The sequence below is a fragment of the Podarcis erhardii genome, assembly GCF_964252035.2.
Source record: "Podarcis erhardii genome assembly, chromosome: 2".
NCBI lineage: Eukaryota > Metazoa > Chordata > Lepidosauria > Squamata > Lacertidae > Podarcis > Podarcis erhardii.
The window spans coordinates 8,212,018-8,222,384 of record NC_138498.1 but is presented as its reverse complement, the minus strand read 5'-3'; positions in this window follow the sequence as shown (position 1 = coordinate 8,222,384).

Sequence of the window (10,367 nt, the reverse complement as noted above, 5' to 3'; positions counted from 1 at the left end):
ACAGAAAGCTTAGCAGTATGTCTACACTGTCCTCTAAATATGGCTGCCAGTCTGGCTGAACAAAGGGATGTAGCAAGCATTTTGTGTAGCTACGCCCATGGCAAATTATTTACTGCTCTTAGCCATAAAATACAAAAACTTACGTCCAAAGATAAGGAGGAAAATCTTGTAATTATTCTCTGGCAGTTGTTTCTTACATTCTGTGAGGAAACTGAGCCGTTTTGTGATACAATTTCCACCATCCTATTAACACTGGCCACCTTCCCTTATTTCCCTCTTTCATGATGGGAAACACTGCCATGAGAATTCAAACCATTTTGAGTTGCCAGGCTTTTTCTTTTCTTTTTAAACCAACCTCTGTTCCTGTGATTTTAAAAGGAGCTTGATCTGCCATTGGTAGCGGTGTTTTTCATCATGCTTGGAAAGCATCACCTGTTGATTTCAGTAGATTAAATTGCTGTTATGGCTACAGGAACAGAGCAAACCAGTTTTTACTGGTCAGCTTGCAACCCAAACAAATACCATTTATTGCAAAGTATATCGAGTAGATATGCTTTGGTTTTCCCAGTAGTGACGTATGGAAGTGAGAGCTGGACCATAAAGAAGGCTGATCACCGAAGAATTGATGCTTTTGAATTCTGGTGCTGGAGGAGACTCTTGAGAGTCCCATGGACTGCAAGAAGATCAAACCTCTCCATTCTGAAGGAAATCAGCCCTGAGTGCTCACTGGAAGGACAGATCCTGAAGCTGAGGCTCCAATACTTTGCCCACCTCATGAGAAGAGAAGACTCCCTGGAAAAGACCCTGATGTTGGGGAAAATGGAAGGCACAAGGAGAAGGGGACGACAGAGGATGAGATGGTTGGATGGTGTTCTTGAAGGTACCAGCATGAGTTTGATCAAACTGTGGGAGGCAGTGGAGGACAGGAGGGCCTGGCGTGCTCTGGTCCAGGGGGTCACAAAGAGTTGGACATGACTAAACGACTAAACAACAACAACAACATATCGAGTAGAACCTGTCAGGGAACTGCCATCAGAACAGGGGCGGGAAACAGAGGGGCAGTTGTGTTACAGGGAGCCTCTGAAAATCCTGTGAAGCAGTTCCTCTTCCGGTGATGAGGAAAACCCCACCTCCAGTGAGGAAGAGGTGAAAGGACCAGAGGATGCTGGTAGGAGCCTCAGCACCATTTCTGGCAAAGCCAGCCAGGAGGGAAGCATGCCCCCTCCGTCGCCCACCCTGCACAGAAGTCTAAAGCGCAAAGAGGGAAGGAAAAGGCTGGGCGTAACGAGGCTTTTATGCTGGAGGAGGTCCAGGAAACAGGCACTCCCAGATTCTGCTAGCGATTGAGGCAGACATGAACTTTGGGGTTCTGCACTGTAAATAGTTTGCACCTAAATAAAACCTGTAAAAGACAGGTCGGAGTCCTGCCTGGTTACTCGTGAGCAGCCAGCCTTGCCATCTGACAAGAACCCATAAAAGTTTTATGAAAACAGGGAAACATGAAGAGACAATGTAACTCTTCCAGAGGAGACTTGGGATTGGATCATACATTCATTTTCATCACTTGATGTCTTGCAGGAAAAAGTGATGAATTCAAAAGCCACAGCCTCATCTTACATTTAAAGCACTATTATGAGGGGATTAGGAGTTTCCAAACAGCAGAATGTTTCATATTAAACACAATTGCCTTTGAAGTCAGGTAACATGCAATTACTGTTATTCTGCCTGTAGTGTTGTATTTTTGATAGTCCATTCACTCTTTGGCCATATTCACACCATCTATTTAAAGCACAATAACAATACTTTAATAGTCATGGCTTCCTCCAGAGCATCCTAGGAACTGCAGTTTGTTTAGGGTTCTGAGAGCTGGTAGGAGACCCCTGTTTCGCTCAAAGAGTTACAATTCCCAGAGTTCTCGGGGAAGAGGGATGGACTGTTAAACCATCTGAGAATTATAGTTCTGTGAAAGGAACAGGGGTCTCCTAACAACTCTCAGCATCCTGAACCAACTGCAGTTTCCATTATGCTTTGGTGGAAGCAATGACTGTTTAAGAGTGCTTTAAATGTCCAGTGCAGATGTGGTCAATGAGTATGGGCTATCAAAGATACAACACCAGACAGAACTGTAATTTCATCTCACCTCACTTCAAATGCAATGGCTTAAATAAGAAACATTCTACACATTCCAGTACCACTCTTAAAGTACAGAAAAATCTTGGTTTATACCAGCATATGTGAACTAGCCCCTGGAAGTTTGTGTGCACTGCTTTGAAGGACTTGCAAGCGACATCACCTTTCATATTTGACAGTCTACTTTCAAAGCAGTTTCCAAATTACAGAGACCCCATGTTTATGTAGCAATGGGCTAAACCTGCACTATAATAGCTGGCTCTGTTGGTGTGGTTTTCTTTCCCAATGCTGCTGGCAAAGATTTTGTTTTATCTGCCACCCCCTCAAATGGAAAATGGTCAAAGATTGGCACATTATCCTCTTCTTGGCCAACAGGAATAGGGGGGAACTAAGAGGAAGCAAAAGGACAGACCAACTTTATGAAAACATACCAACAACAAGGGCAGAGACCATTTGTCTGTCTGGAAAAATGGACCTTAAGTAGTACATCTTGGCTCGGACAATGACAACATACAGTGGTGCCCACATAAATTTTCTTATGTTTCTAGCAAAGCCACAGCTTGTAATATCAACTTCAGTCCAATACTGACCTTTCACAACTGAGACAAGCTCAAAGTATTAATCCAGAACCAGCTCAGATCTTCTAAACCATTTACTTGGTAAAGTAATGGCCATCTGTCATCTCAGAACCTGAGCAAAAATTAAAGCATGTGTCAACTAGAAAACCAGATAATTATGCCATTGGAAGGGTTGGCATGATAAAAACAACTTTTTATAGATGTGGAAATATATACAGGTGTCCCCCCACTTATGTAACGGTTATGCTCTGGACCCCTGCGCACATAAGTGAAACGTAAAGAGGGGAACACCCTCTAAAAGCCTATTTCCCCCTGCTCTCCAGCACGCTCTCGCACTCTCTCTCCATTCCAGACCAAAATAACTAGAGTTGAAGCTCTGGAAGCAGCTGGAGGTTGGAGGACTTGTGGCAAAGTGGCTGCGAAACCCTGCATATCAGCTGTTAGGTGGGGAGGTTGAGCAGCCTAAACAAAGCCCTGATGCACCTCAGATCTCTTTGGGGCTTCCACTGCCCATATGTCCTCTTTGGGCTCCGGGGAGGGTTTCCTTGTGAGCCACAAGGACTCTCCATCTCTCTCTCGCCATTTCCTGGTATGATAGATAGACAGATAATTTACTGATCTATCTATTTCCCGGTGCTGTACATACACCCAGTCACACATGAGTAGAATGTGCATAAAGTGGAAGGATGCCTATATGAGAAATATATGTGGGATGTAAGGTAAAGGTAAAGGGACCCCTGACCATAAGGTCCAGTTGTGACAGACTCTGGGGTCGCGCCACTCATCTCACATTATTGGCCGAGGAAGCCAGCGTACAGCTTCTGAGTCATGTAGCCAGCATGACTAAGCCGCTTCTGGCGAACCAGAGCAGCGCATGGAAACGCCGTTTACCTTCCTGCCGGAGCGGTACTGTCAGGGGCTCAGGAGCAGAGGCACAGGAGAGGGAGGAAATGGAGAGCGAGGGGGAGGAATCCGAGGGGAGCGTAGGCGGTGACAGTGGTCAGAGTGATTCCATGAGCCTCTCCAGCGAATCGGAAGATTCACAGAAGGGAGCGCCGATGGCCAGGGCAAGGGGGGTGCCAAGGGGGAAACACCAGAAGGAAGGGGCCAGCGGGGACTCCCAGAGCAGCAGTTGGAAATCAGGACCAGCTTCCCCACCAGAGCGCAGTGGGGGGGAGGAGTCCCAGGCATCGGGACCAGTGTTCTCACCACCAGCGAGAGGAGATGAGTCAGGATTGACCACGCCTCCATCGGAGAGCGGGGAAACGGTCAAGAGGAAAGTTACCGGCTGGGCGCGCGCGCCAAGTTCAAATGCACAGGCGAGCGGCACAGCAGGTAGCCCGGATAGGGAGCCAGGTCCTAAAGCCCGCCGGAAGGAGGGGCAAGACTCAGGGGGGTCAGCGTCAGAAGAGTCCAGAAAGGAGGAAACCCCAGGGGGCAGAAGGACCCAGAGGAGGAAAGAACAACGGAAGAGGTGGAGTAAGGCTAGAGTCTTAAACTGGTGTCTAGGAGGCGGAGACTCAGATGGAGCTTCGCCGGTCTAAGATCTAAGACGTAGAGTTGCACGCTGCGGTTTGGAAATGGAAACTAATCTTCAATAAAGACTTTTATACGTTATTACTGGCTAGCGTTGGTCCTCTGTGAGCTGGGACCTGGAGGCAACTCTGACAGGTACCTATTTATCTTACTTGCACTTTGACGTGCTTTCGAACTGCTAGGTGGGCAGGAGCAGGGACCGAGAACGGGCGCTCACCCCGTCGCAGGGATTCGAACCGCCAACCTTCTGATCGGCAAGTCCTAGACTCTGTGGTTTAACCCAGAGCGCTACCCACAATGTGGAATGTAGTCACTCTCTAAATTACAACAGCAGCTTTAACTGTGATAGTATATCACCCTAAATAATCTGTCACTGTCCCATAGTTGATCTTCTTATACTCCAAAGAACCACCTGTTCCTATAATTTGAAATCAGTATAACAGCCACCGCCAGCTTAATGGAAGTTGTAGCCATGCATGCTTCCAGGGGGAGAGTTCAGCATCTGGGACATCACTACCAAGGAAGTGCTACCAAAGCAAGCAACACCCACCAGCAGCTCCCTCCCCACTGCCAATCTCAGGGTCAGTTGATAAAGGAAATGTGCTCTGACAAATACTTGGATTCCAGATCCTGTGCAGTTTTAAATAACATATCCAGAGACCTTTTCAGGTGTTGCTGTCTGCAGAGTCTAGCCAGATGACAAATGGAGACAGGGTATTTTCTGTGGAACCTTCCCCTGAAATAGATATTCTTCTTGTACCTATTCTATTAAATGTTCAAAGGTGGGTTAAAATGGTTTAATATGATTGGGCTTTTAATAAATAAACTGCAATGTTAATTTAACTGCTTCTTTTACAATTGCATTGCTATTTGCTGCTATTTCTTCTGCCATTTTACTGATTGTGTAACAATTCAATGATGTTTTATCATTTTTTATTTTTAACTGGAAGCAGTCTTGTAAATTTCTCAAATTTAAAACACCCACTTCAAAGTAAGTAATTAAATAATCCAAAACCTGTATTTATGTTTCCATAGTCTTTGCTCATACATACTGCTTTGGGTTCTGGTGGTGTGGGAGCACCTGCATTCTGGATCTCCCTCCCTCTTGAGATCAAGCCTTCACTGTACAGTGGTACCTCAGGTTAAGAACTTAATTCATTCCGGAGGTCTGTTCTTAACATGAAACTGTTCTTAACCTGAAGCACCACTTTAGCTAATGGGGTCTCCTGCTGCCGCCGCACCGCCAGAGCACAATTTCTGTTCTCATCCTGAAGCAAAGTTCTTAACCCGAGGTAATATTTCTGGGTTAACGGAGTCTGTAACCTGAAGCGTATGTAACCCGAGGTACCACTGCACTCTTTTTGGCACCTGCTAAAAACATTCTTGTTTAGACAAGCCTACCCAGATGCTTAGAAAGTTGAGGAAATTTTACTTTGTTTTAGTATTTTATCTTTAAAACATACAAAAGTTTATATGTTTGTGATTTCCCCCTCAATTTTATTGTTTAATCTTTTTGTAACCTGCTTTGAGGTTGTTGTTTTTTACAATCAAGTGGGGTTTGAATTTAATGAAACAAACAAACAAACAAATATGGTATGTGAATGTGTGTTTGACATGCACAAAATATGGCATGGTGGTAACAAGAGTATAGTGACATTCTTTCTCTGTAGATGTGCCCCTTTCACAAGGCAGTAAAGCATAGAAAGTCTTGGCAAAATCAGTCCCAAGACTTGACACAGGCCTTCTTGCACAATCAGGTCCAGGAGGACCCAAATGTAGGATAACAACTAACATGTGTGCCCAGCTCATGCCAAAACCAAGTCAGGCCAGAGAAACGAAGTCAATGCTGGCAGTGAGCAAAGGTACAAAATTGAAAGTCTGAGTAGAATCCACTAGGCTAAAAGATCACCAGCAAAGGATGGTGGATCTGGAATGAAAGACGCTGAGCGGGTATAAAATGAACAACACGGGTGGTTATCGAAGACAAGGCCTGGGGATCTTAGAACAACAACAACAACAACAACAACAACAACAACGTTATTATTTATACCCCGCCCATCTGGCTGGGTTGCCCCAGAAATAAGAGACAAGATGCAGAACATGCAAAACAAATGTAGAATTCAGTGTTCAAGTTCTATACCAGTACAGTGGTACCTCGCAAGACGAATGCCTCGTAAGAGAAAAAACTCGCAAGACCAAAGAGTTTTTCGTTTTTTGAGTTGCTTCGCAAGACGAATTTCCCTATGGGCTTGCTTCGCAAGACGAAAACGTCTTGCAAGTTTGTTTCCTTTTTCTTAAAACCGTTAATACCCAGGGTGCATTGCTTGAAGAGGTGCAGTTGCGACTTGACTTCGAGGAGCAACTCATAGCACGCGGTGTGGTAGCCTTTTTTGAGGTTTTTGAAGACTCTGGTGATTTTTGAAGCTTTTCCAAAATCCGTGCTTCGCAAGACGAAAAAACTCGCAGAACGAATTAATTTCGTCTTGCGAGGTACCACTGTACAGAGCAACAACTGGACTCCTAGTGTGTTGGTCTAACCATATACAACAATGGCTTGCTCTTAGTGCAGCCCACACATTACACTGCTCTAGTGTAGGTTATGTGGCCACTTATACATTGCCAAAAAGGAGAAATTGCATCAAAAAGGAAGACAAGGGGGATACAGGTTTGCTTTTGCTAATTAATAATAATAATAATAATCCCTGCCCACCTGGCTGGGTTTCCCCAGCCACTTTACATGTATAGATACAAATTTGGGGGGGAATATATATAATTTGAATATATCTATATGAGTGGCCAGCACTGTGTGTGATAGTGCTGCTGCTCACCTGGCTGATGCAAGCGGTGGGGTGAGGTTGGAGCTCTGTGGCAAGAGCACCAGATCAGTCATGTAGTCCTGACCTCATGCTGCTTTATTGATACATTACACCCGTCAACAAAAGGATTAAAGTCATCTAGCAACCATAACAACTTTAAACAAGAGTAAAGCTTTAAACTGATCAAATCACACAAACAAAATAGCAAGGAAGCCTTAACACCAATAAGACCAGCCAGTCAAATGCTTTCCTAAATGAAGATGCTATCTGCTTTCTAAATAAACACAAGAAAGCTGGTTATTGACAATGAATTCCAGAGAGGATGCCTCCCCAAAAGCCCCTTGAACTTTAGGTTCACTTTAGGTGACAGATTTTTTGAGTATCATTGAATAGCAATGAATTGGTAATTGCCTAATTTATGGTAATCTTACCACCCTGGAAGCACTATATGAATTTTCTCCCTCAGACACCAAAACACTTGACTATCTCTAGCACCATCACAAAAAAGGCTCTGCTTCTCACATTTGTAAGCCCTTACCTCTAAAGGTAAAATTATCTCTATCTAACATTTTTTAATTTTCCATTTAATGCTTCTCTTCACAGGTTGTTAGGGCTAGGGAAGATTTCTGGACTCCATTGCAATATCTACATATAGGTGTTTTTTCATTGTCACATTTCTAAGCCCATTTTATATTTTATTCCAACCAAGCTATGCACGTTCTCTCTCTCTCATAATAAAGCAGCAAATAGTATGTAATTAAGTATGACAGCAAGGTTTACAACCTTTTCTCAAACCTTCCCAGCTCCATTTAATCTACTTTTAAAAAACTGTTTTAATTTCAGAGATCAGGGAACAATAGGCTTGTCAGTGAATTGTGAACAGCCAGAGAGCAATGTAATTTAGGATGCTTTGCCTCCATTTCTTTCCTTGTGACATTTCCATTCTTCCCAAACTGGATCTCAAGCATGAAGACGCTGCCAGCTTTAGCAAATTAATTGTTAATGTTCCAAGAGAAATAAGAGCACAAAGGGTCACCATTTGGAACCTATTATGTTTTCAGTTCCAATGATTTTGACCACTGGACCTGGTGTGGAACAGTCCCATTGCACAACTTCATGTGGGTCAAGGGCATCCACACAAATGCCCAGTTCCTCTGCTCACACAATTTATCTCTCTTTCTTTTAAAGTAGAGAATTCAGATGATCAGAGCTTCTAGACAATCAGGCTTTGGTATTAACATGATTTCCCACATAGCTGTGGTGATGGTGTCACTCTATGGCCATGTTTGCTTGTAACAGTAAGGCAAGAACCATGGTTTAATAAACTGTAATGTGCATGAGTGGCCATTTTGCTTCTTCCCCAGTGGGGGAAGGAAACAAACCAGGAAGGAGAGAGCTTAGCATTACATCCAAACTGTGGGTCGTGGTTTGTTGTTGACTTCCTGCACGATCCTAAGCATGATTTCAGTGGGATGTACTCCCTCAGTAAAGAATGCCGGCACCAGATCAGAAGATCTCAAATGCACTCTCTCTCCTTGAGCAGGGGAACAGCTCTTTCCCCACCAAGAGCACAAGTCATGATTGAGGTATGTTCCCCTGCTGTTTTCCAAGGAAATGGAAGAGCAACAAGGAGGGCAGATTAGAAATCAGGTTGGGTATGGTTTCACAGTCCAAGCATTTGCCTCATTTTACTGGATTGTGGTACCAGACATGCTAGTAAATCTGCGTCCTATTTCTTTCAGCAGCAACTTGAAGATGAAAAACTATCATCTTTTTATTGTCCTGTATAGTTAATTAGGCCACAAAGAGAATTACATAAAGTATCTAACAGATAAGTGTATTTGTATAAATAATACTTCTGATGATCACTAATGTCACTTCTGAGAGGATAGTGACATCTGCTGGATGAAAGTGCACATTGTTATAAAATTATCTCCATCCAATAACCAACCCTCCCTTGTAGTCACAGCCCACTAAGAGCAGCTTCACAACGTAAGATAAACAAAGCAAATATAAAAAACAAGCACATTAAAACATAATTTTAATTTGTGTCACACTATTTATTGAATACATGATGAGCATTGGATGCGACTGCTGGTGGTCTCTGTAGATTCACCATAGAATCATAGAATTGGAAGACCCCAAGGTTCATCTAGTCCAACCCCTTACAATGCAGGAATCTCAACTAAAACATCCATGACAGATGGCCATCCAACCTCTGTTTAGAAGCACCCAGTGAAGGATAGTCTCATTCCTTTTTACTCTCTGCTGTGGCAGCTTCTGCTGGAATGGCTAAGAAATGTAGTTGTAAACCAAGAGGAGGAGCTACTGTAACAGATTATATTGGAGATACATTTCAAGAGAAGAACAGGGAACAACTGGTACCACCAGGCAGGCATAGCTGGAAATACCAGCTGCTTGTGGTATTATTCTGGGTGCTTGTTATATTATTCAGAGTCTCACATTTCTAAAGCGGCATCTGAAAAGGAGATGTGTTGCTGCTAGGCACGAGGTAAGGTAAAGGTAAAGGGACCCCGGACCATTAGGTCCAGTTGCGGATGACTCTGGGGTTGCAGCGCTCATCTCGCTTTATTGGCCGAGGGAGCTGGCGTACAGCTTCCAGGTAATGTGGCCAGCACAACCAAGCCATTTCTGGCGAACCAGAGCAGCGCACAGAAACACCATTTACCTTCCCACATACAGTGGTGCCTCGCAAGACGAAATTAATTCGTTCTGCAAGTTTTTTCGTCTTGCGAAGCACGGTTTCCCATAGGAATGCATTGAAAATCAATCAATGCGTTCCTATGGAAACCGCCTTCAGACCAGGTCCGGGGACAGTCTGTCCCCCGACCTCTTCTGGAGGCTGGGGGGGGGGGACGGGGACAAGGGCTTTTCTTCCCACGCTCAGCATTTTAAAAAACCCCGGGACAGCAGAGGACTTCTCCGCTGTCCCGGGGTTTTTGAAAATGCTGGCGGGCGGCAGCGCTGAAGAAAGAAGAAAGCAAGAAGAAAGCCCATAGGGAAATTCGTCTTGCGAAGCGCCTCAAAATACGGAAAACCCTTTCGTCTAGCGGGTTTTCCGTCTTGCGAGGCATTCGTCTTGCGGGGCACCATTGTATTAATCTACTTGCACTTTGACGTGCTTTCGAACTGCTAGGTTGGCAGGAGCAGGGACAGAGCAGTGGGAGCTCACCCCGTCGCAGGGATTCGAACCGCCAACCTTCTGATCGGCAAGTCCTAGGCTCTGTGGTTTAACCCACAGTGCCACCAGCGTCCCCTGGTAGTAAGCCGCAATAAGCTCTGTGAC